Source organism: Dendrobates tinctorius, unplaced genomic scaffold (genome assembly GCF_039654945.1).
Source record: "Dendrobates tinctorius isolate UK_male_01 unplaced genomic scaffold, ASM3965494v1 ptg000632l, whole genome shotgun sequence".
Lineage (NCBI taxonomy): Eukaryota > Metazoa > Chordata > Amphibia > Anura > Dendrobatidae > Dendrobates > Dendrobates tinctorius.
In genome coordinates, this window is record NW_027362284.1 from 1 (window position 1) to 25,238 (window position 25,238).

Below are 25,238 nucleotides of genomic sequence, written 5' to 3' on the forward strand. Positions count from 1 at the left end.
TTTAAATAAGCTGATTTTTGAAATTTTGCAATCAGTAAATAGGCAGCAAACTTCATCTTCTTCATCAATTCTTCTCTATGCATGCGATGGTTAATATTCAGTGATTCTACCTCCTCACAAAACTTAAGACAAACAGGAACTTCACAAATGACCATAACATTTATACAGAAATGTTTAGCCTCTCTTACAAGATATTCTTTTAAAGCAAAAACAATAGTAATTAGCAAGTGTGGCACTTCATCATCAAGTGTCATTTAACTCAATGCAAAAAGCAGTGGCCACAGTTCAGTATTTTCCACGCAGATTTGCTGCAGTTTTAAATACACAGCATGTCACTTCTTTGTGCAGATTCTGCAGCGGTTTGGCACCTGCTCCATGACAGGTGTCAAACCGCAGGGGAGAACCACAGGCTAATCCACAGATAAACCACATGTCTGTTGACAATGTTGACAAGTGGATTTAGACAAATCCATGCGGAAAATTACACAGCAGAATTGGCAACATGAGCACACACCCTAAGCGTCTTTCTCTGCCTCTCTTGCCAACAGTAATTAGCAAGTTTGACACTTCATCATGCATTCGTGTACTCAGCAATGCTAGTTAGTCGACTGAGTAACAGGTGTCTCTCAGGCATCTTTCTCTCCCCCTCTCTCTCACCCTCTTCAAGGGTGGTGCACAAGTCTCTAACTCTATCTTTGAGGGTGGTGAACAAGTCTCACAATTTCCTTCTCACCCTCTGTGCAGGTGGTGCTCAACACTCTCTCTCTCTCTCTCTCTCTCTCTCTCTCTCTCTCTCTCTCTCTCTCTCTCTCTCTCTCTCTCTCTCTCTCTCTCTCTCTCTCTCTCTCTCTCTCTCTCTCTCTCTCTCTCTCTCTCTCTCTCTCTCTCTCTCTCTCCTAACAGGTTGTGCTTCATCGTCTTACTCTGGCACTCTCTCTCACCCTCTTCGAGGGTGGTGTGCAAGTCTCTACCTCTATCTTCGAGGGTGGCGAACAAGCCTCGCTATTTCTTTCTCACCCTCTTTGCAGGTGGTGCTTAGCTCTCACACTCTCATCACCCACTCTAAGCGCAATCGATCAACTCTTTTCAGCGGTCGATCATCACTAATCTACAATAAAATTCATCATCTTTATTATTTTTCTTTCCTTTTGACAACTTTTGTCTGCCAAGTAGTGATTTTGCTGGTTACTCTCAAGATAGTAATATTAGGTAAAAGGAAACTTTACATATAACTTGTAAATTGTTTCTTTTGCATGATTTCTTTTACTATCTGCCAACTAGTGAATTTGCTTTCTCGAAAAATGTGAGAAAAATTGAAACATCGCACATGAATGCAGGAAGATAGAAATTGTTCATTCTAAAACATGAATTTCAGATTGAACAAAAATATTTTGTTTCAGATTCTGAGTGGATTGGCAAGAAAAGAAAGACTTATGTGGCGATGACAGCCTATTGCAGGTTTTACTTTGCTTTAGCATGATGGTGCATGAAAAAGAAAACATCAACGTAAGGGCCAGTGGCGCAATGGCTAACGCGTCTGACTACGGATCAGAAGATTGTAGGTTCGACTCCTACCTGGCTCGAGAATGTTTCCGTGATCGTATAATGGTTAGTACTCTGCGTTGTGGCCGCAGCAACCCCGGTTCGAATCCGTGTCACGGCATCTTATAGATTCTGCACAAAGCTTTAAATAAGCTGATTTTTGAAATTTTGCAATCAGTAAATAGGCAGCAAACTTCATCTTCTTCATCAATTCTTCTCTATGCATGCGATGGTTAATATTCAGTGATTCTACCTCCTCACAAAACTTAAGACAAACAGGAACTTCACAAATGACCATAACATTTATACAGAAATGTTTAGCCTCTCTTACAAGATATTCTTTTAAAGCAAAAACAATAGTAATTAGCAAGTGTGGCACTTCATCATCAAGTGTCATTTAACTCAATGCAAAAAGCAGTGGCCACAGTTCAGTATTTTCCACGCAGATTTGCTGCAGTTTTAATACACAGCATGTCACTTCTTTGTGCAGATTCTGCAGCGGTTTGGCACCTGCTCCATGACAGGTGTCAAACCGCAGGGGAGAACCACAGGCTAATCCACAGATAAACCTCATGTCTGTTGACAATGTTGACAAGTGGATTTAGACAAATCCATGCGGAAAATTACACAGCAGAATTGGCAACATGAGCACACACCCTAAGCGTCTTTCTCTGCCTCTCTTGCCAACAGTAATTAGCAAGTTTGACACTTCATCATGCATTCGTGTACTCAGCAATGCTAGTTAGTCGACTGAGTAACAGGTGTCTCTCAGGCATCTTTCTCTCCCCCTCTCTCTCACCCTCTTCAAGGGTGGTGCACAAGTCTCTAACTCTATCTTTGAGGGTGGTGAACAAGTCTCACAATTTCCTTCTCACCCTCTGTGCAGGTGGTGCTCAACTCTCTCTCTCTCTCTCTCCTAACAGGTTGTGCTTCATCGTCTTACTCTGCACTCTCTCTCACCCTCTTCGAGGGTGGTGTGCAAGTCTCTACCTCTATCTTCGAGGGTGGCGAACAAGCCTCGCTATTTCTTTCTCACCCTCTTTGCAGGTGGTGCTTAGCTCTCACACTCTCATCACCCACTCTAAGCGCAATCGATCAACTCTTTTCAGCGGTCGATCATCACTAATCTACAATAAAATTCATCATCTTTATTATTTTTCTTTCCTTTTACAACTTTTGTCTGCCAAGTAGTGATTTTGCTGGTTACTCTCAAGATAGTAATATTAGGTAAAAGGAAACTTTACATATAACTTGTAAATTGTTTCTTTTGCATGATTTCTTTTTCTATCTGCCAACTAGTGAATTTGCTTTCTCGAAAAATGTGAGAAAAATTGAAACATCGCACATGAATGCAGGAAGATAGAAATTGTTCATTCTAAAACATGAATTTCAGATTGAACAAAAATATTTTGTTTCAGATTCTGAGTGGATTGGCAAGAAAAGAAAGACTTATGTGGCGATGACAGCCTATTGCAGGTTTTACTTTGCTTTAGCATGATGGTGCATGAAAAAGAAAACATCAACGTAAGGGCCAGTGGCGCAATGGATAACGCGTCTGACTACGGATCAGAAGATTGTAGGTTTGACTCCTACCTGGCTCGAGAATGTTGCCGTGATCGTATAGTGGTTAGTACTCTGCGTTGTGGCCGCAGCAACCCCGGTTCGAATCCGGGTCACGGCATCTTATAGATTCTGCACAAAGCTTTAAATAAGCTGATTTTTGAAATTTTGCAATCAGTAAATAGGCAGCAAACTTCATCTTCTTCATCAATTCTTCTCTATGCATGCGATGGTTAATATTCAGTGATTCTACCTCCTCACAAAACTTAAGACAAACAGGAACTTCACAAATGACCATAACATTTATACAGAAATGTTTAGCCTCTCTTACAAGATATTCTTTTAAAGCAAAAACAATAGTAATTAGCAAGTGTGGCACTTCATCATCAAGTGTCATTTAACTCAATGCAAAAAGCAGTGGCCACAGTTCAGTATTTTCCACGCAGATTTGCTGCAGTTTTAAATACACAGCATGTCACTTCTTTGTTCAGATTCTGCAGCGGTTTGGCACCTGCTCCATGACAGGTGTCAAACCGCAGGGGAGAACCACAGGCTAATCCACAGATAAACCACATGTCTGTTGACAATGTTGACAAGTGGATTTAGACAAATCCATGCGGAAAATTCCACAGCAGAATTGGCAACATGAGCACACACCCTAAGCGTCTTTCTCTGCCTCTCTTGCCAACAGTAATTAGCAAGTTTGACACTTCATCATGCATTCGTGTACTCAGCAATGCTAGTTAGTCGACTGAGTAACAGGTGTCTCTCAGGCATCTCTCTCTCCCCCTCTCTCTCACCCTCTTCAAGGGTGGTGCACAAGTCTCTAACTCTATCTTTGAGGGTGGTGAACAAGTCTCACAATTTCCTTCTCACACTCTGTGCAGGTGGTGCTCACTCTCTCTCTCTCTCTCTCTCTCTCTCTCTCTCTCTCTCTCTCTCTCTCTCATCTCTCTCTCTCTCTCTACTCTCTCTTCTCTCTCTCTCTCTCTCTCTCTCTCTCTCTCTCTCTCTCTCTCTCTCTCTCTCCTAACAGGTTGTGCTTCATCGTCTTACTCTGGCACTCTCTCTCACCCTCTTCGAGGGTGGTGTGCAAGTCTCTACCTCTATCTTCGAGGGTGGCGAACAAGCCTCGCTATTTCTTTCTCACCCTCTTTGCAGGTGGTGCTTAGCTCTCACACTCTCATCACCCACTCTAAGCGCAATCGATCAACTCTTTTCAGCGGTCGATCATCACTAATCTACAATAAAATTCATCATCTTTATTATTTTTCTTTCCTTTTGACAACTTTTGTCTGCCAAGTAGTGATTTTGCTGGTTACTCTCAAGATAGTAATATTAGTAAAAGGAAACTTTACATATAACTTGTAAATTGTTTCTTTTGCATGATTTCTTTTTCTATCTGCAACTAGTGAATTTGCTTTCTCGAAAAATGTGAGAAAAATTGAAACATCGCACATGAATGCAGGAAGATAGGAAATTGTTCATTCTAAAACATGAATTTCAGATTGAACAAAAATATTTTGTTTCAGATTCTGAGTGGATTGGCAAGAAAAGAAAGACTTATGTGGCGATGACAGCCTATTGCAGGTTTTACTTTGCTTTAGCATGATGGTGCATGAAAAAGAAAACATCAACGTAAGGGCCAGTGGCGCAATGGATAACGCGTCTGACTACGGATCAGAAGATTGTAGGTTCGACTCCTACCTGGCTCGAGAATGTTGCCGTGATCGTATAGTGGTAGTACTCTGCGTTGTGGCCGCAGCAACCCCGGGTTATAGATTCTGCACAAAGCTTTAAATAAGCTGATTTTTGAAATTTTGCAATCAGTAAATAGGCAGCAAACTTCATCTTCTTCATCAATTCTTCTCTATGCATGCGATGGTTAATATTCAGTGATTCTACCTCCTCACAAAACTTAAGACAAACAGGAACTTCACAAAGACCATAACATTTATACAGAAATGTTTAGCCTCTCTTACAAGATATTCTTTTAAAGCAAAAACAATAGTAATTAGCAAGTGTGGCACTTCATCATCAAGTGTCATTTAACTCAATGCAAAAAGCAGTGGCCACAGTTCAGTATTTTCCACGCAGATTTGCTGCAGTTTTAAATACACAGCATGTCACTTCTTTGTTCAGATTCTGCAGCGGTTTGGCACCTGCTCCATGACAGGTGTCAAACCGCAGGGGAGAACCACAGGCTAATCCACAGATAAACCACATGTCTGTTGACAATGTTGACAAGTGGATTTAGACAAATCCATGCGGAAAAATTCCACAGCAGAATTGGCAACATGAGCACACACCCTAAGCGTCTTTTCTCTGCCTCTCTTGCCAACAGTAATTAGCAAGTTTGACACTTCATCATGCATTCGTGTACTCAGCAATGCTAGTTAGTCGACTGAGTAACAGGTGTCTCTCAGGCATCTCTCTCTCCCCCTCTCCTCTCACCCTCTTCAAGGGTGGTGCACAAGTCTCTAACTCTATCTTTGAGGGTGGTGAACAAGTCTCACAATTTCCTTCTCACACTCTGTGCAGGTGGTGCTCAACTCTCTCTCTCTCTCTCTCTCTCTCTCTCTCTCTCTCTCTCTCTCTCTCCTCTCTCTCTCTCTCCTCTCTCTCTCTCTCTCTCTCTCTCTCTCTCTCTCTCTCTCTCTCTCTCTCTCTCTCTCCTAACAGGTTGTGCTTCATCGTCTTACTCTGGCACTCTCTCTCACCCTCTTCGAGGGTGGTGTGCAAGTCTCTACCTCTATCTTCGAGGGTGGCGAACAAGCCTCGCTATTTCTTTCTCACCCTCTTTGCAGGTGGTGCTTAGCTCTCACACTCTCATCACCCACTCTAAGCGCAATCGATCAACTCTTTTCAGCGGTCGATCATCACTAATCTACAATAAAATTCATCATCTTTATTATTTTTCTTTCCTTTTGACAACTTTTGTCTGCCAAGTAGTGATTTTGCTGGTTACTCTCAAGATAGTAATATTAGGTAAAAGGAAACTTTACATATAACTTGTAAATTGTTTCTTTTGCATGATTTCTTTTACTATCTGCCAACTAGTGAATTTGCTTTCTCGAAAAATGTGAGAAAAATTGAAACATCGCACATGAATGCAGGAAGATAGAAATTGTTCATTCTAAAACATGAATTTCAGATTGAACAAAAATATTTTGTTTTCAGATTCTGAGTGGATTGGCAAGAAAAGAAAGACTTATGTGGCGATGACAGCCTATTGCAGGTTTTACTTTGCTTTAGCATGATGGTGCATGAAAAAGAAAACATCAACGTAAGGGCCAGTGGCGCAATGGCTAACGCGTCTGACTACGGATCAGAAGATTGTAGGTTCGACTCCTACCTGGCTCGAGAATGTTGCCGTGATCGTATAGTGGTTAGTACTCTGCGTTGTGGCCGCAGCAACCCCGGTTCGAATCCGGGTCACGGCATCTTATAGATTCTGCACAAAGCTTTAAATAAGCCTGATTTTTGAAATTTTGCAATCAGTAAATAGGCAGCAAACTTCATCTTCTTCATCAATTCTTCTCTATGCATGCGATGGTTAATATTCAGTGATTCTACCTCCTCACAAAACTTAAGACAAACAGGAACTTCACAAATGACCATAACATTTATACAGAAATGTTTAGCCTCTCTTACAAGATATTCTTTTAAAGCAAAAACAATAGTAATTAGCAAGTGTGGCACTTCATCATCAAGTGTCATTTAACTCAATGCAAAAAGCAGTGGCCACAGTTCTGTATTTTCCACGAAGATTTGCTGCAGTTTTAAATACACAGCATGTCACTTCTTTGTGCAGATTCTGCAGCGGTTTGGCACCTGCTCCATGACAGGTGTCAAACCGCAGGGGAGAACCACAGGCTAATCCACAGATAAACCACATGTCTGTTGACAATGTTGACAAGTGGATTTAGACAAATCCATGCGGAAAATTCCACAGCAGAATTGGGCAACATGAGCACACACCCTAAGCGTCTTTCTCTGCCTCTCTTGCCAACAGTAATTAGCAAGTTTGACACTTCATCATGCATTCGTGTACTCAGCAATGCTAGTTAGTCGACTGAGTAACAGGTGTCTCTCAGGCATCTTTCTCTCCCCCTCTCTCACCCTCTTCAAGGGTGGTGCACAAGTCTCTAACTCTATCTTTGAGGGTGGTGAACAAGTCTCACAATTTCCTTCTCACCCTCTGTGCAGGTGGTGCTCAACTCTCTCTCTCTCTCTCTCTCTCTCTCTCTCTCTCTCTCTCTCCTAACAGGTTGTGCTTCATCGTCTTACTCTGGCACTCTCTCTCACCCTCTTCGAGGGTGGTGTGCAAGTCTCTACCTCTATCTTCGAGGGTGGCGAACAAGCCTCGCTATTTCTTTCTCACCCTCTTTGCAGGTGGTGCTTAGCTCTCACACTCTCATCACCCACTCTAAGCGCAATCGATCAACTCTTTTCAGCGGTCGATCATCACTAATCTACAATAAAATTCATCATCTTTATTATTTTTCTTTCCTTTTGACAACTTTTGTCTGCCAAGTAGTGATTTTGCTGGTTACTCTCAAGATAGTAATATTAGGTAAAAGGAAACTTTACATATAACTTGTAAATTGTTTCTTTTGCATGATTTCTTTTTCTATCTGCCAACTAGTGAATTTGCTTTCTCGAAAAATGTGAGAAAAATTGAAACATCGCACATGAATGCAGGAAGATAGAAATTGTTCATTCTAAAACAATGAATTTCAGATTGAACAAAAATATTTTGTTTCAGATTCTGAGTGGAATTGGCAAGAAAAGAAAGACTTATGTGGCGATGACAGCCTATTGCAGGTTTTACTTTGCTTTAGCATGATGGTGCATGAAAAAGAAAACATCAACGTAAGGGCCAGTGGCGCAATGGATAACGCGTCTGACTACGGATCAGAAGATTGTAGGTTCGACTCCTACCTGGCTTGAGAATGTTGCCGTGATCGTATAGTGGTTAGTACTCTGCGTTGTGGCCGCAGCAACCCCGGGTCACGGCATCTTATAGATTCTGCACAAAGCTTTAAATAAGCTGATTTTTGAAATTTTGCAATCAGTAAATAGGCAGCAAACTTCATCTTCTTCATCAATTCTTCTCTATGCATGCGATGGTTAATATTCAGTGATTCTACCTCCTCACAAAACTTAAGACAAACAGGAACTTCACAAATGACCATAACATTTATACAGAAATGTTTAGCCTCTCTTACAAGATATTCTTTTAAAGCAAAAACAATAGTAATTAGCAAGTGTGGCACTTCATCATCAAGTGTCATTTAACTCAATGCAAAAAGCAGTGGCCACAGTTCAGTATTTTCCACGCAGATTTGCTGCAGTTTTAAATACACAGGCATGTCACTTCTTTGTGCAGATTCTGCAGCGGTTTGGCACCTGCTCCATGACAGGTGTCAAACCGCAGGGGAGAACCACAGGCTAATCCACAGATAAACCACATGTCTGTTGACAATGTTGACAAGTGGATTTAGACAAATCCATGCGGAAAATTCCACAGCAGAATTGGCAACATGAGCACACACCCTAAGCGTCTTTCTCTGCCTCTCTTGCCAACAGTAATTAGCAAGTTTGACACTTCATCATGCATTCGTGTACTCAGCAATGCTAGTTAGTCGACTGAGTAACAGGTGTCTCTCAGGCATCTTTCTCTCCCCCTCTCTCTCACCCTCTTCAAGGGTGGTGCACAAGTCTCTAACTCTATCTTTGAGGGTGGTGAACAAGTCTCACAATTTCCTTCTCACCCTCTGTGCAGGTGGTGCTCAACTCTCTCTCTCTCTCTCTCTCTCTCTCTCCTAACAGGTTGTGCTTCATCGTCTTACTCTGGCACTCTCTCTCACCCTCTTCGAGGGTGGTGTGCAAGTCTCTACCTCTATCTTCGAGGGTGGCGAACAAGCCTCGCTATTTCTTTCTCACCCTCTTTGCAGGTGGTGCTTAGCTCTCACACTCTCATCACCCACTCTAAGCGCAATCGATCAACTCTTTTCAGCGGTCGATCATCACTAATCTACAATAAAATTCATCATCTTTATTATTTTTCTTTCCTTTTGACAACTTTTGTCTGCCAAGTAGTGATTTTGCTGGTTACTCTCAAGATAGTAATATTAGGTAAAAGGAAACTTTACATATAACTTGTAAATTGTTTCTTTTGCATGATTTCTTTTTCTATCTGCCAACTAGTGAATTTGCTTTCTCGAAAAATGTGAGAAAAATTGAAACATCGCACATGAATGCAGGAAGATAGAAATTGTTCATTCTAAACATGAATTTCAGATTGAACAAAAATATTTTGTTTCAGATTCTGAGTGGATTGGCAAGAAAAGAAAGACTTATGTGGCGATGACAGCCTATTGCAGGTTTTACTTTGCTTTAGCATGATGGTGCATGAAAAAGAAAACATCAACGTAAGGGCCAGTGGCGCAATGGATAACGCGTCTGACTACGGATCAGAAGATTGTAGGTTCGACTCCTACCTGGCTCGAGAATGTTGCCGTGATCGTATAGTGGTTAGTACTCTGCGTTGTGGCCGCAGCAACCCCGGGGTTATAGATTCTGCACAAAGCTTTAAATAAGCTGATTTTTGAAATTTTGCAATCAGTAAATAGGCAGCAAACTTCATCTTCTTCATCAATTCTTCTCTATGCATGCGATGGTTAATATTCAGTGATTCTACCTCCTCACAAAACTTAAGACAAACAGGAACTTCACAAATGACCATAACATTTATACAGAATGTTTAGCCTCTCTTACAAGATATTCTTTTAAAGCAAAACAATAGTAATTAGCAAGTGTGGCACTTCATCATCAAGTGTCATTTAACTCAATGCAAAAAGCAGTGGCCACAGTTCAGTATTTTCCACGCAGATTTGCTGCAGTTTTAAATACACAGCATGTCACTTCTTTGTGCAGATTCTGCAGCGGTTTGGCACCTGCTCCATGACAGGTGTCAAACCGCAGGGGAGAACCACAGGCTAATCCACAGATAAACCACATGTCTGTTGACAATGTTGACAAGTGGATTTAGACAAATCCATGCGGAAAATTCCACAGCAGAATTGGCAACATGAGCACACACCCTAAGCGTCTTTCTCTGCTCTCTTGCCAACAGTAATTAGCAAGTTTGACACTTCATCATGCATTCGTGTACTCAGCAATGCTAGTTAGTCGACTGAGTAACAGGTGTCTCTCAGGCATCTCTCTCTCCCCCCTCTCTCTCACCCTCTTCAAGGGTGGTGCACAAGTCTCTAACTCTATCTTTGAGGGTGGTGAACAAGTCTCACAATTTCCTTCTCACACTCTGTGCAGGTGGTGCTCAACTCTCTCTCTCTCTCTCTCTCTCTCTCTCTCTCTCTCTCTCTCTCTCTCTCTCTCTCTCTCTCTCTCTCTCTCTCTCTCTCTCTCTCTCTCTCTCTCTCTCTCTCCTAACAGGTTGTGCTTCATCGTCTTACTCTGGCACTCTCTCTCACCCTCTTCGAGGGTGGTGTGCAAGTCTCTACCTCTATCTTCGAGGGTGGCGAACAAGCCTCGCTATTTCTTTCTCACCCTCTTTGCAGGTGGTGCTTAGCTCTCACACTCTCATCACCCACTCTAAGCGCAATCGATCAACTCTTTTTCAGCGGTCGATCATCACTAATCTACAATAAAAATTCATCATCTTTATTATTTTTCTTTCCTTTTGACAACTTTTGTCTGCCAAGTAGTGATTTTGCTGGTTACTCTCAAGATAGTAATATTAGGTAAAAGGAAACTTTACATATAACTTGTAAATTGTTTCTTTTGCATGATTTCTTTTTCTATCTGCCAACTAGTGAATTTGCTTTCTCGAAAAATGTGAGAAAAATTGAAACATCGCACATGAATGCAGGAAGATAGAAATTGTTCATTCTAAAACATGAATTTCAGATTGAACAAAATATTTTGTTTCAGATTCTGAGTGGATTGGCAAGAAAAGAAAGACTTATGTGGCGATGACAGCCTATTGCAGGTTTTACTTTGCTTTAGCATGATGGTGCATGAAAAAGAAAACATCAACGTAAGGGCCAGTGGCGCAATGGATAACGCGTCTGACTACGGATCAGAAGATTGTAGGTTCGACTCCTACCTGGCTTGAGAATGTTGCCGTGATCGTATAGTGGTTAGTACTCTGCGTTGTGGCCGCAGCAACCCCGGGTCACGGCATCTTATAGATTCTGCACAAAGCTTTAAATAAGCTGATTTTTGAAATTTTGCAATCAGTAAATAGGCAGCAAACTTCATCTTCTTCATCAATTCTTCTCTATGCATGCGATGGTTAATATTCAGTGATTCTACCTCCTCACAAAACTTAAGACAAACAGGAACTTCACAAATGACCATAACATTTATACAGAAATGTTTAGCCTCTCTTACAAGATATTCTTTTAAAGCAAAAACAATAGTAATTAGCAAGTGTGGCACTTCATCATCAAGTGTCATTTAACTCAATGCAAAAAGCAGTGGCCACAGTTCAGTATTTTCCACGCAGATTTGCTGCAGTTTTAAATACACAGCATGTCACTTCTTTGTGCAGATTCTGCAGCGGTTTGGCACCTGCTCCATGACAGGTGTCAAACCGCAGGGGAGAACCACAGGCTAATCCACAGATAAACCACATGTCTGTTGACAATGTTGACAAGTGGATTTAGACAAATCCATGCGGAAAATTCCACAGCAGAATTGGCAACATGAGCACACACCCTAAGCGTCTTTCTCTGCCTCTCTTGCCAACAGTAATTAGCAAGTTTGACACTTCATCATGCATTCGTGTACTCAGCAATGCTAGTTAGTCGACTGAGTAACAGGTGTCTCTCAGGCATCTTTCTCTCCCCCTCTCTCTCACCCTCTTCAAGGGTGGTGCACAAGTCTCTAACTCTATCTTTGAGGGTGGTGAACAAGTCTCACAATTTCCTTCTCACCCTCTGTGCAGGTGGTGCTCAACTCTCTCTCTCTCTCTCTCTCTCTCTCTCCTAACAGGTTGTGCTTCATCGTCTTACTCTGGCACTCTCTCTCACCCTCTTCGAGGGTGGTGTGCAAGTCTCTACCTCTATCTTCGAGGGTGGCGAACAAGCCTCGCTATTTCTTTCTCACCCTCTTTGCAGGTGGTGCTTAGCTCTCACACTCTCATCACCCACTCTAAGCGCAATCGATCAACTCTTTTCAGCGGTCGATCATCACTAATCTACAATAAAATTCATCATCTTTATTATTTTTCTTTCCTTTTGACAACTTTTGTCTGCCAAGTAGTGATTTTGCTGGTTACTCTCAAGATAGTAATATTAGGTAAAAGGAAACTTTACATATAACTTGTAAATTGTTTCTTTTGCATGATTTCTTTTTCTATCTGCCAACTAGTGAATTTGCTTTCTCGAAAAATGTGAGAAAAATTGAAACATCGCACATGAATGCAGGAAGATAGAAATTGTTCATTCTAAAACATGAATTTCAGATTGAACAAAAATATTTTGTTTCAGATTCTGAGTGGATTGGCAAGAAAAGAAAGACTTATGTGGCGATGACAGCCTATTGCAGGTTTTACTTTGCTTTAGCATGATGGTGCATGAAAAAGAAAACATCAACGTAAGGGCCAGTGGCGCAATGGATAACGCGTCTGACTACGGATCAGAAGATTGTAGGTTCGACTCCTACCTGGCTCGAGAATGTTGCCGTGATCGTATAGTGGTTAGTACTCTGCGTTGTGGCCGCAGCAACCCCGGGTTATAGATTCTGCACAAAGCTTTAAATAAGCTGATTTTTGAAATTTTGCAATCAGTAAATAGGCAGCAAACTTCATCTTCTTCATCAATTCTTCTCTATGCATGCGATGGTTAATATTCAGTGATTCTACCTCCTCACAAAACTTAAGACAAACAGGAACTTCACAAATGACCATAACATTTATACAGAAATGTTTAGCCTCTCTTACAAGATATTCTTTTAAAGCAAAAACAATAGTAATTAGCAAGTGTGGCACTTCATCATCAAGTGTCATTTAACTCAATGCAAAAAGCAGTGGCCACAGTTCAGTATTTTCCACGCAGATTTGCTGCAGTTTTAAATACACAGCATGTCACTTCTTTGTGCAGATTCTGCAGCGGTTTGGCACCTGCTCCATGACAGGTGTCAAACCGCAGGGGAGAACCACAGGCTAATCCACAGATAAACCACATGTCTGTTGACAATGTTGACAAGTGGATTTAGACAAATCCATGCGGAAAATTCCACAGCAGAATTGGCAACATGAGCACACACCCTAAGCGTCTTTCTCTGCCTCTCTTGCCAACAGTAATTAGCAAGTTTGACACTTCATCATGCATTCGTGTACTCAGCAATGCTAGTTAGTCGACTGAGTAACAGGTGTCTCTCAGGCATCTCTCTCTCCCCCTCTCTCTCACCCTCTTCAAGGGTGGTGCACAAGTCTCTAACTCTATCTTTGAGGGTGGTGAACAAGTCTCACAATTTCCTTCTCACACTCTGTGCAGGTGGTGCTCAACTCTCTCTCTCTCTCTCTCTCTCTCTCTCTCTCTCTCTCTCTCTCTCTCTCTCTCTCTCTCTCTCTCTCTCTCTCTCTCTCTCTCTCTCTCTCTCTCTCTCTCTCTCTCTCTCTCTCTCTCTCTCTCTCTCCTAACAGGTTGTGCTTCATCGTCTTACTCTGGCACTCTCTCTCACCCTCTTCGAGGGTGGTGTGCAAGTCTCTACCTCTATCTTCGAGGGTGGCGAACAAGCCTCGCTATTTCTTTCTCACCCTCTTTGCAGGTGGTGCTTAGCTCTCACACTCTCATCACCCACTCTAAGCGCAATCGATCAACTCTTTTCAGCGGTCGATCATCACTAATCTACAATAAAATTCATCATCTTTATTATTTTTCTTTCCTTTTGACAACTTTTGTCTGCCAAGTAGTGATTTTGCTGGTTACTCTCAAGATAGTAATATTAGGTAAAAGGAAACTTTACATATAACTTGTAAATTGTTTCTTTTGCATGATTTCTTTTTCTATCTGCCAACTAGTGAATTTGCTTTCTCGAAAAATGTGAGAAAAATTGAAACATCGCACATGAATGCAGGAAGATAGAAATTGTTCATTCTAAAACATGAATTTCAGATTGAACAAAAATATTTTGTTTCAGATTCTGAGTGGATTGGCAAGAAAAGAAAGACTTATGTGGCGATGACAGCCTATTGCAGGTTTTACTTTGCTTTAGCATGATGGTGCATGAAAAAGAAAACATCAACGTAAGGGCCAGTGGCGCAATGGATAACGCGTCTGACTACGGATCAGAAGATTGTAGGTTCGACTCCTACCTGGCTTGAGAATGTTGCCGTGATCGTATAGTGGTTAGTACTCTGCGTTGTGGCCGCAGCAACCCCGGGTCACGGCATCTTATAGATTCTGCACAAAGCTTTAAATAAGCTGATTTTTGAAATTTTGCAATCAGTAAATAGGCAGCAAACTTCATCTTCTTCATCAATTCTTCTCTATGCATGCGATGGTTAATATTCAGTGATTCTACCTCCTCACAAAACTTAAGACAAACAGGAACTTCACAAATGACCATAACATTTATACAGAAATGTTTAGCCTCTCTTACAAGATATTCTTTTAAAGCAAAAACAATAGTAATTAGCAAGTGTGGCACTTCATCATCAAGTGTCATTTAACTCAATGCAAAAAGCAGTGGCCACAGTTCAGTATTTTCCACGCAGATTTGCTGCAGTTTTAAATACACAGCATGTCACTTCTTTGTGCAGATTCTGCAGCGGTTTGGCACCTGCTCCATGACAGGTGTCAAACCGCAGGGGAGAACCACAGGCTAATCCACAGATAAACCACATGTCTGTTGACAATGTTGACAAGTGGATTTAGACAAATCCATGCGGAAAATTCCACAGCAGAATTGGCAACATGAGCACACACCCTAAGCGTCTTTCTCTGCCTCTCTTGCCAACAGTAATTAGCAAGTTTGACACTTCATCATGCATTCGTGTACTCAGCAATGCTAGTTAGTCGACTGAGTAACAGGTGTCTCTCAGGCATCTTTCTCTCCCCCTCTCTCTCACCCTCTTCAAGGGTGGTGCACAAGTCTCTAACTCTATCTTTGAGGGTGGTGAACAAGTCTCACAATTTCCTTCTTACCCTCTGTGCAGGTGGTGCTCAACTCTCTCTCTCTCTCTCTCTCTCTCTCCTAACAGGTTGTGCTTCATCGTCTTACTCTGGCACTCTCTCTCACCCTCTTCGAGGGTGGTGTGCAAGTCTCTACCTCTATCTTCGAGGGTGGCGAACAAGCCTCGCTATTTCTTTCTCACCCTCTTTGCAGGTGGTGCTTAGCTCTCACACTCTCATCACCCACTCTAAGCGCAATCGATCAACTCTTTTCAGCGGTCGATCATCACTAATCTACAATAAAATTCATCATCTTTATTATTTTTCTTTCCTTTTGACAACTTTTGTCTGCCAAGTAGTGATTTTGCTGGTTACTCTCAAGATAGTAATATTAGGTAAAAGGAAACTTTACATATAACTTGTAAATTGTTTCTTTTGCATGATTTCTTTTTCTATCTGCCAACTAGTGAATTTGCTTTCTCGAAAAATGTGAGAAAAATTGAAACATCGCACATGAATGCAGGAAGATAGAAATTGTTCATTCTAAAACATGAATTTCAGATTGAACAAAAATATTTTGTTTCAGATTCTGAGTGGATTGGCAAGAAAAGAAAGACTTATGTGGCGATGACAGCCTATTGCAGGTTTTACTTTGCTTTAGCATGATGGTGCATGAAAAAGAAAACATCAACGTAAGGGCCAGTGGCGCAATGGATAACGCGTCTGACTACGGATCAGAAGATTGTAGGTTCGACTCCTACCTGGCTCGAGAATGTTGCCGTGATCGTATAGTGGTTAGTACTCTGCGTTGTGGCCGCAGCAACCCCGGGTTATAGATTCTGCACAAAGCTTTAAATAAGCTGATTTTTGAAATTTTGCAATCAGTAAATAGGCAGCAAACTTCATCTTCTTCATCAATTCTTCTCTATGCATGCGATGGTTAATATTCAGTGATTCTACCTCCTCACAAAACTTAAGACAAACAGGAACTTCACAAATGACCATAACATTTATACAGAAATGTTTAGCCTCTCTTACAAGATATTCTTTTAAAGCAAAAACAATAGTAATTAGCAAGTGTGGCACTTCATCATCAAGTGTCATTTAACTCAATGCAAAAAGCAGTGGCCACAGTTCAGTATTTTCCACGCAGATTTGCTGCAGTTTTAAATACACAGCATGTCACTTCTTTGTGCAGATTCTGCAGCGGTTTGGCACCTGCTCCATGACAGGTGTCAAACCGCAGGGGAGAACCACAGGCTAATCCACAGATAAACCACATGTCTGTTGACAATGTTGACAAGTGGATTTAGACAAATCCATGCGGAAAATTCCACAGCAGAATTGGCAACATGAGCACACACCCTAAGCGTCTTTCTCTGCCTCTCTTGCCAACAGTAATTAGCAAGTTTGACACTTCATCATGCATTCGTGTACTCAGCAATGCTAGTTAGTCGACTGAGTAACAGGTGTCTCTCAGGCATCTTTCTCTCCCCCTCTCTCTCAACCCTCTTCAAGGGTGGTGCACAAGTCTCTAACTCTATCTTTGAGGGTGGTGAACAAGTCTCACAATTTCCTTCTCACCCTCTGTGCAGGTGGTGCTCAACTCTCTCTCTCTCTCTCTCCTAACAGGTTGTGCTTCATCGTCTTACTCTGGCACTCTCTCTCACCCTCTTCGAGGGTGGTGTGCAAGTCTCTACCTCTATCTTCGAGGGTGGCGAACAAGCCTCGCTATTTCTTTCTCACCCTCTTTGCAGGTGGTGCTTAGCTCTCACACTCTCATCACCCACTCTAAGCGCAATCGATCAACTCTTTTCAGCGGTCGATCATCACTAATCTACAATAAAATTCATCATCTTTATTATTTTTCTTTCCTTTTGACAACTTTTGTCTGCCAAGTAGTGATTTTGCTGGTTACTCTCAAGATAGTAATATTAGGTAAAAGGAAACTTTACATATAACTTGTAAATTGTTTCTTTTGCATGATTTCTTTTTCTATCTGCCAACTAGTGAATTTGCTTTCTCGAAAAATGTGAGAAAAATTGAAACATCGCACATGAATGCAGGAAGATAGAAATTGTTCATTCTAAAACATGAATTTCAGATTGAACAAAAATATTTTGTTTCAGATTCTGAGTGGATTGGCAAGAAAAGAAAGACTTATGTGGCGATGACAGCCTATTGCAGGTTTTACTTTGCTTTAGCATGATGGTGCATGAAAAAGAAAACATCAACGTAAGGGCCAGTGGCGCAATGGATAACGCGTCTGACTACGGATCAGAAGATTGTAGGTTCGACTCCTACCTGGCTCGAGAATGTTGCCGTGATCGTATAGTGGTTAGTACTCTGCGTTGTGGCCGCAGCAACCCCGGTTCGAATCCGGGTCACGGCATCTTATAGATTCTGCACAAAGCTTTAAATAAGCTGATTTTTGAAATTTTGCAATCAGTAAATAGGCAGCAAACTTCATCTTCTTCATCAATTCTTCTCTATGCATGCGATGGTTAATATTCAGTGATTCTACCTCCTCACAAAACTTAAGACAAACAGGAACTTCACAAATGACCATAACATTTATACAGAAATGTTTAGCCTCTCTTACAAGATATTCTTTTAAAGCAAAAACAATAGTAATTAGCAAGTGTGGCACTTCATCATCAAGTGTCATTTAACTCAATGCAAAAAGCAGTGGCCACAGTTCAGTATTTTCCACGCAGATTTGCTGCAGTTTTAAATACACAGCATGTCACTTCTTTGTTCAGATTCTGCAGCGGTTTGGCACCTGCTCCATGACAGGTGTCAAACCGCAGGGGAGAACCACAGGCTAATCCACAGATAAACCACATGTCTGTTGACAATGTTGACAAGTGGATTTAGACAAATCCATGCGGAAAATTCCACAGCAGAATTGGCAACATGAGCACACACCCTAAGCGTCTTTCTCTGCCTCTCTTGCCAACAGTAATTAGCAAGTTTGACACTTCATCATGCATTCGTGTACTCAGCAATGCTAGTTAGTCGACTGAGTAACAGGTGTCTCTCAGGCATCTCTCTCTCCCCCTCTCTCTCACCCTCTTCAAGGGTGGTGCACAAGTCTCTAACTCTATCTTTGAGGGTGGTGAACAAGTCTCACAATTTCCTTCTCACACTCTGTGCAGGTGGTGCTCAACTCTCTCTCTCTCTCTCTCTCTCTCTCTCTCTCTCTCTCTCTCTCTCTCTCTCTCTCTCTCTCTCTCTCTCTCTCTCTCTCTCTCTCTCTCTCTCTCTCTCTCTCTCTCTCTCTCTCTCTCTCCTAACAGGTTGTGCTTCATCGTCTTACTCTGGCACTCTCTCTCACCCTCTTCGAGGGTGGTGTGCAAGTCTCTACCTCTATCTTCGAGGGTGGCGAACAAGCCTCGCTATTTCTTTCTCACCCTCTTTGCAGGTGGTGCTTAGCTCTCACACTCTCATCACCCACTCTAAGCGCAATCGATCAACTCTTTTCAGCGGTCGATCATCACTAATCTACAATAAAATTCATCATCTTTATTATTTTTCTTTCCTTTTGACAACTTTTGTCTGCCAAGTAGTGATTTTGCTGGTTACTCTCAAGATAGTAATATTAGGTAAAAGGAAACTTTACATATAACTTGTAAATTGTTTCTTTTGCATGATTTCTTTTTCTATCTGCCAACTAGTGAATTTGCTTTCTCGAAAAATGTGAGAAAAATTGAAACATCGCACATGAATGCAGGAAGATAGAAATTGTTCATTCTAAAACATGAATTTCAGATTGAACAAAAATATTTTGTTTCAGATTCTGAGTGGATTGGCAAGAAAAGAAAGACTTATGTGGCGATGACAGCCTATTGCAGGTTTTACTTTGCTTTAGCATGATGGTGCATGAAAAAGAAAACATCAACGTAAGGGCCAGTGGCGCAATGGATAACGCGTCTGACTACGGATCAGAAGATTGTAGATTCGACTCCTACCTGGCTTGAGAATGTTGCCGTGATCGTATAGTGGTTAGTACTCTGCGTTGTGGCCGCAGCAACCCCGGGTCACGGCATCTTATAGATTCTGCACAAAGCTTTAAATAAGCTGATTTTTGAAATTTTGCAATCAGTAAATAGGCAGCAAACTTCATCTTCTTCATCAATTCTTCTCTATGCATGCGATGGTTAATATTCAGTGATTCTACCTCCTCACAAAACTTAAGACAAACAGGAACTTCACAAATGACCATAACATTTATACAGAAATGTTTAGCCTCTCTTACAAGATATTCTTTTAAAGCAAAAACAATAGTAATTAGCAAGTGTGGCACTTCATCATCAAGTGTCATTTAACTCAATGCAAAAAGCAGTGGCCACAGTTCAGTATTTTCCACGCAGATTTGCTGCAGTTTTAAATACACAGCATGTCACTTCTTTGTGCAGATTCTGCAGCGGTTTGGCACCTGCTCCATGACAGGTGTCAAACCGCAGGGGAGAACCACAGGCTAATCCACAGATAAACCACATGTCTGTTGACAATGTTGACAAGTGGATTTAGACAAATCCATGCGGAAAATTCCACAGCAGAATTGGCAACATGAGCACACACCCTAAGCGTCTTTCTCTGCCTCTCTTGCCAACAGTAATTAGCAAGTTTGACACTTCATCATGCATTCGTGTACTCAGCAATGCTAGTTAGTCGACTGAGTAACAGGTGTCTCTCAGGCATCTTTCTCTCCCCCTCTCTCTCACCCTCTTCAAGGGTGGTGCACAAGTCTCTAACTCTATCTTTGAGGGTGGTGAACAAGTCTCACAATTTCCTTCTCACCCTCTGTGCAGGTGGTGCTCAACTCTCTCTCTCTCTCTCTCTCTCTCTCCTAACAGGTTGTGCTTCATCGTCTTACTCTGGCACTCTCTCTCACCCTCTTCGAGGGTGGTGTGCAAGTCTCTACCTCTATCTTCGAGGGTGGCGAACAAGCCTCGCTATTTCTTTCTCACCCTCTTTGCAGGTGGTGCTTAGCTCTCACACTCTCATCACCCACTCTAAGCGCAATCGATCAACTCTTTTCAGCGGTCGATCATCACTAATCTACAATAAAATTCATCATCTTTATTATTTTTCTTTCCTTTTGACAACTTTTGTCTGCCAAGTAGTGATTTTGCTGGTTACTCTCAAGATAGTAATATTAGGTAAAAGGAAACTTTACATATAACTTGTAAATTGTTTCTTTTGCATGATTTCTTTTTCTATCTGCCAACTAGTGAATTTGCTTTCTCGAAAAATGTGAGAAAAATTGAAACATCGCACATGAATGCAGGAAGATAGAAATTGTTCATTCTAAAACATGAATTTCAGATTGAACAAAAATATTTTGTTTCAGATTCTGAGTGGATTGGCAAGAAAAGAAAGACTTATGTGGCGATGACAGCCTATTGCAGGTTTTACTTTGCTTTAGCATGATGGTGCATGAAAAAGAAAACATCAACGTAAGGGCCAGTGGCGCAATGGATAACGCGTCTGACTACGGATCAGAAGATTGTAGGTTCGACTCCTACCTGGCTCGAGAATGTTGCCGTGATCGTATAGTGGTTAGTACTCTGCGTTGTGGCCGCAGCAACCCCGGGTTATAGATTCTGCACAAAGCTTTAAATAAGCTGATTTTTGAAATTTTGCAATCAGTAAATAGGCAGCAAACTTCATCTTCTTCATCAATTCTTCTCTATGCATGCGATGGTTAATATTCAGTGATTCTACCTCCTCACAAAACTTAAGACAAACAGGAACTTCACAAATGACCATAACATTTATACAGAAATGTTTAGCCTCTCTTACAAGATATTCTTTTAAAGCAAAAACAATAGTAATTAGCAAGTGTGGCACTTCATCATCAAGTGTCATTTAACTCAATGCAAAAAGCAGTGGCCACAGTTCAGTATTTTCCACGCAGATTTGCTGCAGTTTTAAATACACAGCATGTCACTTCTTTGTGCAGATTCTGCAGCGGTTTGGCACCTGCTCCATGACAGGTGTCAAACCGCAGGGGAGAACCACAGGCTAATCCACAGATAAACCACATGTCTGTTGACAATGTTGACAAGTGGATTTAGACAAATCCATGCGGAAAATTCCACAGCAGAATTGGCAACATGAGCACACACCCTAAGGGTCTTTCTCTGCCTCTCTTGCCAACAGTAATTAGCAAGTTTGACACTTCATCATGCATTCGTGTACTCAGCAATGCTAGTTAGTCGACTGAGTAACAGGTGTCTCTCAGGCATCTTTCTCTCCCCCTCTCTCTCACCCTCTTCAAGGGTGGTGCACAAGTCTCTAACTCTATCTTTGAGGGTGGTGAACAAGTCTCACAATTTCCTTCTCACCCTCTGTGCAGGTGGTGCTCAACTCTCTCTCTCTCTCTCTCCTAACAGGTTGTGCTTCATCGTCTTACTCTGGCACTCTCTCTCACCCTCTTCGAGGGTGGTGTGCAAGTCTCTACCTCTATCTTCGAGGGTGGCGAACAAGCCTCGCTATTTCTTTCTCACCCTCTTTGCAGGTGGTGCTTAGCTCTCACACTCTCATCACCCACTCTAAGCGCAATCGATCAACTCTTTTCAGCGGTCGATCATCACTAATCTACAATAAAATTCATCATCTTTATTATTTTTCTTTCCTTTTGACAACTTTTGTCTGCCAAGTAGTGATTTTGCTGGTTACTCTCAAGATAGTAATATTAGGTAAAAGGAAACTTTACATATAACTTGTAAATTGTTTCTTTTGCATGATTTCTTTTTCTATCTGCCAACTAGTGAATTTGCTTTCTCGAAAAATGTGAGAAAAATTGAAACATCGCACATGAATGCAGGAAGATAGAAATTGTTCATTCTAAAACATGAATTTCAGATTGAACAAAAATATTTTGTTTCAGATTCTGAGTGGATTGGCAAGAAAAGAAAGACTTATGTGGCGATGACAGCCTATTGCAGGTTTTACTTTGCTTTAGCATGATGGTGCATGAAAAAGAAAACATCAACGTAAGGGCCAGTGGCGCAATGGATAACGCGTCTGACTACGGATCAGAAGATTGTAGGTTCGACTCCTACCTGGCTCGAGAATGTTGCCGTGATCGTATAGTGGTTAGTACTCTGCGTTGTGGCCGCAGCAACCCCGGTTCGAATCCGGGTCACGGCATCTTATAGATTCTGCACAAAGCTTTAAATAAGCTGATTTTTGAAATTTTGCAATCAGTAAATAGGCAGCAAACTTCATCTTCTTCATCAATTCTTCTCTATGCATGCGATGGTTAATATTCAGTGATTCTACCTCCTCACAAAACTTAAGACAAACAGGAACTTCACAAATGACCATAACATTTATACAGAAATGTTTAGCCTCTCTTACAAGATATTCTTTTAAAGCAAAAACAATAGTAATTAGCAAGTGTGGCACTTCATCATCAAGTGTCATTTAACTCAATGCAAAAAGCAGTGGCCACAGTTCAGTATTTTCCACGCAGATTTGCTGCAGTTTTAAATACACAGCATGTCACTTCTTTGTTCAGATTCTGCAGCGGTTTGGCACCTGCTCCATGACAGGTGTCAAACCGCAGGGGAGAACCACAGGCTAATCCACAGATAAACCACATGTCTGTTGACAATGTTGACAAGTGGATTTAGACAAATCCATGCGGAAAATTCCACAGCAGAATTGGCAACATGAGCACACACCCTAAGCGTCTTTCTCTGCCTCTCTTGCCAACAGTAATTAGCAAGTTTGACACTTCATCATGCATTCGTGTACTCAGCAATGCTAGTTAGTCGACTGAGTAACAGGTGTCTCTCAGGCATCTCTCTCTCCCCCTCTCTCTCACCCTCTTCAAGGGTGGTGCACAAGTCTCTAACTCTATCTTTGAGGGTGGTGAACAAGTCTCACAATTTCCTTCTCACCCTCTGTGCAGGTGGTGCTCAACTCTCTCTCTCTCTCTCTCTCTCTCTCTCTCTCTCTCTCTCTCTCTCTCTCTCTCTCTCTCTCTCTCTCTCTCTCTCTCTCTCTCTCTCTCTCTCTCTCTCTCTCTCTCTCTCTCTCTCTCTCTCTCTCTCTCCTAACAGGTTGTGCTTCATCGTCTTACTCTGGCACTCTCTCTCACCCTCTTCGAGGGTGGTGTGCAAGTCTCTACCTCTATCTTCGAGGGTGGCGAACAAGCCTCGCTATTTCTTTCTCACCCTCTTTGCAGGTGGTGCTTAGCTCTCACACTCTCATCACCCACTCTAAGCGCAATCGATCAACTCTTTTCAGCGGTCGATCATCACTAATCTACAATAAAATTCATCATCTTTATTATTTTTCTTTCCTTTTGACAACTTTTGTCTGCCAAGTAGTGATTTTGCTGGTTACTCTCAAGATAGTAATATTAGGTAAAAGGAAACTTTACATATAACTTGTAAATTGTTTCTTTTGCATGATTTCTTTTTCTATCTGCCAACTAGTGAATTTGCTTTCTCGAAAAATGTGAGAAAAATTGAAACATCGCACATGAATGCAGGAAGATAGAAATTGTTCATTCTAAAACATGAATTTCAGATTGAACAAAAATATTTTGTTTCAGATTCTGAGTGGATTGGCAAGAAAAGAAAGACTTATGTGGCGATGACAGCCTATTGCAGGTTTTACTTTGCTTTAGCATGATGGTGCATGAAAAAGAAAACATCAACGTAAGGGCCAGTGGCGCAATGGATAACGCGTCTGACTACGGATCAGAAGATTGTAGGTTCGACTCCTACCTGGCTTGAGAATGTTGCCGTGATCGTATAGTGGTTAGTACTCTGCGTTGTGGCCGCAGCAACCCCGGGTCACGGCATCTTATAGATTCTGCACAAAGCTTTAAATAAGCTGATTTTTGAAATTTTGCAATCAGTAAATAGGCAGCAAACTTCATCTTCTTCATCAATTCTTCTCTATGCATGCGATGGTTAATATTCAGTGATTCTACCTCCTCACAAAACTTAAGACAAACAGGAACTTCACAAATGACCATAACATTTATACAGAAATGTTTAGCCTCTCTTACAAGATATTCTTTTAAAGCAAAAACAATAGTAATTAGCAAGTGTGGCACTTCATCATCAAGTGTCATTTAACTCAATGCAAAAAGCAGTGGCCACAGTTCAGTATTTTCCACGCAGATTTGCTGCAGTTTTAAATACACAGCATGTCACTTCTTTGTGCAGATTCTGCAGCGGTTTGGCACCTGCTCCATGACAGGTGTCAAACTGCAGGGGAGAACCACAGGCTAATCCACAGATAAACCACATGTCTGTTGACAATGTTGACAAGTGGATTTAGACAAATCCATGCGGAAAATTCCACAGCAGAATTGGCAACATGAGCACACACCCTAAGCGTCTTTCTCTGCCTCTCTTGCCAACAGTAATTAGCAAGTTTGACACTTCATCATGCATTCGTGTACTCAGCAATGCTAGTTAGTCGACTGAGTAACAGGTGTCTCTCAGGCATCTTTCTCTCCCCCTCTCTCTCACCCTCTTCAAGGGTGGTGCACAAGTCTCTAACTCTATCTTTGAGGGTGGTGAACAAGTCTCACAATTTCCTTCTCACCCTCTGTGCAGGTGGTGCTCAACTCTCTCTCTCTCTCTCTCTCTCTCTCTCTCTCTCCTAACAGGTTGTGCTTCATCGTCTTACTCTGGCACTCTCTCTCACCCTCTTCGAGGGTGGTGTGCAAGTCTCTACCTCTATCTTCGAGGGTGGCGAACAAGCCTCGCTATTTCTTTCTCACCCTCTTTGCAGGTGGTGCTTAGCTCTCACACTCTCATCACCCACTCTAAGCGCAATCGATCAACTCTTTTCAGCGGTCGATCATCACTAATCTACAATAAAATTCATCATCTTTATTATTTTTCTTTCCTTTTGACAACTTTTGTCTGCCAAGTAGTGATTTTGCTGGTTACTCTCAAGATAGTAATATTAGGTAAAAGGAAACTTTACATATAACTTGTAAATTGT

At 41.6% G+C, this 25,238-nt stretch overlaps 18 non-coding genes across 18 annotated transcripts; all 18 read left to right on the plus strand.

The window, feature by feature from the left end:
* Nucleotides 1-1,510: 1,510 nt before the first annotated feature.
* TRNAR-ACG (transfer RNA arginine (anticodon ACG)) lies at nt 1,511-1,583 on the plus strand. Its single transcript has one exon. It is a non-coding gene; the product is annotated as a tRNA-Arg (tRNA).
* Nucleotides 1,584-3,070: 1,487 nt separating this feature from the next.
* TRNAR-ACG (transfer RNA arginine (anticodon ACG)) lies at nt 3,071-3,143 on the plus strand. Its single transcript has one exon. It is a non-coding gene; the product is annotated as a tRNA-Arg (tRNA).
* An 8-nt stretch (nt 3,144-3,151) lies between these two features.
* Nucleotides 3,152-3,223, plus strand: TRNAH-GUG (transfer RNA histidin (anticodon GUG)). The gene has a single exon. It is a non-coding gene; the product is annotated as a tRNA-His (tRNA).
* Nucleotides 3,224-4,744: 1,521 nt separating this feature from the next.
* TRNAR-ACG (transfer RNA arginine (anticodon ACG)) lies at nt 4,745-4,817 on the plus strand. The gene has a single exon. It is a non-coding gene; the product is annotated as a tRNA-Arg (tRNA).
* Nucleotides 4,818-6,392: 1,575 nt separating this feature from the next.
* TRNAR-ACG (transfer RNA arginine (anticodon ACG)) lies at nt 6,393-6,465 on the plus strand. The gene has a single exon. It is a non-coding gene; the product is annotated as a tRNA-Arg (tRNA).
* Nucleotides 6,466-6,473: 8 nt separating this feature from the next.
* Nucleotides 6,474-6,545, plus strand: TRNAH-GUG (transfer RNA histidin (anticodon GUG)). Its single transcript has one exon. It is a non-coding gene; the product is annotated as a tRNA-His (tRNA).
* Nucleotides 6,546-7,981: 1,436 nt separating this feature from the next.
* On the plus strand, nt 7,982-8,054 carry TRNAR-ACG (transfer RNA arginine (anticodon ACG)). The gene has a single exon. It is a non-coding gene; the product is annotated as a tRNA-Arg (tRNA).
* A 1,489-nt stretch (nt 8,055-9,543) lies between these two features.
* On the plus strand, nt 9,544-9,616 carry TRNAR-ACG (transfer RNA arginine (anticodon ACG)). The gene has a single exon. It is a non-coding gene; the product is annotated as a tRNA-Arg (tRNA).
* A 1,555-nt stretch (nt 9,617-11,171) lies between these two features.
* TRNAR-ACG (transfer RNA arginine (anticodon ACG)) lies at nt 11,172-11,244 on the plus strand. The gene has a single exon. It is a non-coding gene; the product is annotated as a tRNA-Arg (tRNA).
* Nucleotides 11,245-12,733: 1,489 nt separating this feature from the next.
* TRNAR-ACG (transfer RNA arginine (anticodon ACG)) lies at nt 12,734-12,806 on the plus strand. Its single transcript has one exon. It is a non-coding gene; the product is annotated as a tRNA-Arg (tRNA).
* A 1,581-nt stretch (nt 12,807-14,387) lies between these two features.
* TRNAR-ACG (transfer RNA arginine (anticodon ACG)) lies at nt 14,388-14,460 on the plus strand. The gene has a single exon. It is a non-coding gene; the product is annotated as a tRNA-Arg (tRNA).
* A 1,487-nt stretch (nt 14,461-15,947) lies between these two features.
* Nucleotides 15,948-16,020, plus strand: TRNAR-ACG (transfer RNA arginine (anticodon ACG)). Its single transcript has one exon. It is a non-coding gene; the product is annotated as a tRNA-Arg (tRNA).
* A 1,470-nt stretch (nt 16,021-17,490) lies between these two features.
* On the plus strand, nt 17,491-17,563 carry TRNAR-ACG (transfer RNA arginine (anticodon ACG)). The gene has a single exon. It is a non-coding gene; the product is annotated as a tRNA-Arg (tRNA).
* An 8-nt stretch (nt 17,564-17,571) lies between these two features.
* Nucleotides 17,572-17,643, plus strand: TRNAH-GUG (transfer RNA histidin (anticodon GUG)). Its single transcript has one exon. It is a non-coding gene; the product is annotated as a tRNA-His (tRNA).
* Nucleotides 17,644-20,717: 3,074 nt separating this feature from the next.
* On the plus strand, nt 20,718-20,790 carry TRNAR-ACG (transfer RNA arginine (anticodon ACG)). Its single transcript has one exon. It is a non-coding gene; the product is annotated as a tRNA-Arg (tRNA).
* Nucleotides 20,791-22,259: 1,469 nt separating this feature from the next.
* Nucleotides 22,260-22,332, plus strand: TRNAR-ACG (transfer RNA arginine (anticodon ACG)). The gene has a single exon. It is a non-coding gene; the product is annotated as a tRNA-Arg (tRNA).
* Nucleotides 22,333-22,340: 8 nt separating this feature from the next.
* TRNAH-GUG (transfer RNA histidin (anticodon GUG)) lies at nt 22,341-22,412 on the plus strand. The gene has a single exon. It is a non-coding gene; the product is annotated as a tRNA-His (tRNA).
* A 1,524-nt stretch (nt 22,413-23,936) lies between these two features.
* Nucleotides 23,937-24,009, plus strand: TRNAR-ACG (transfer RNA arginine (anticodon ACG)). Its single transcript has one exon. It is a non-coding gene; the product is annotated as a tRNA-Arg (tRNA).
* The last annotated feature ends 1,229 nt before the right edge of the window (nt 24,010-25,238 follow it).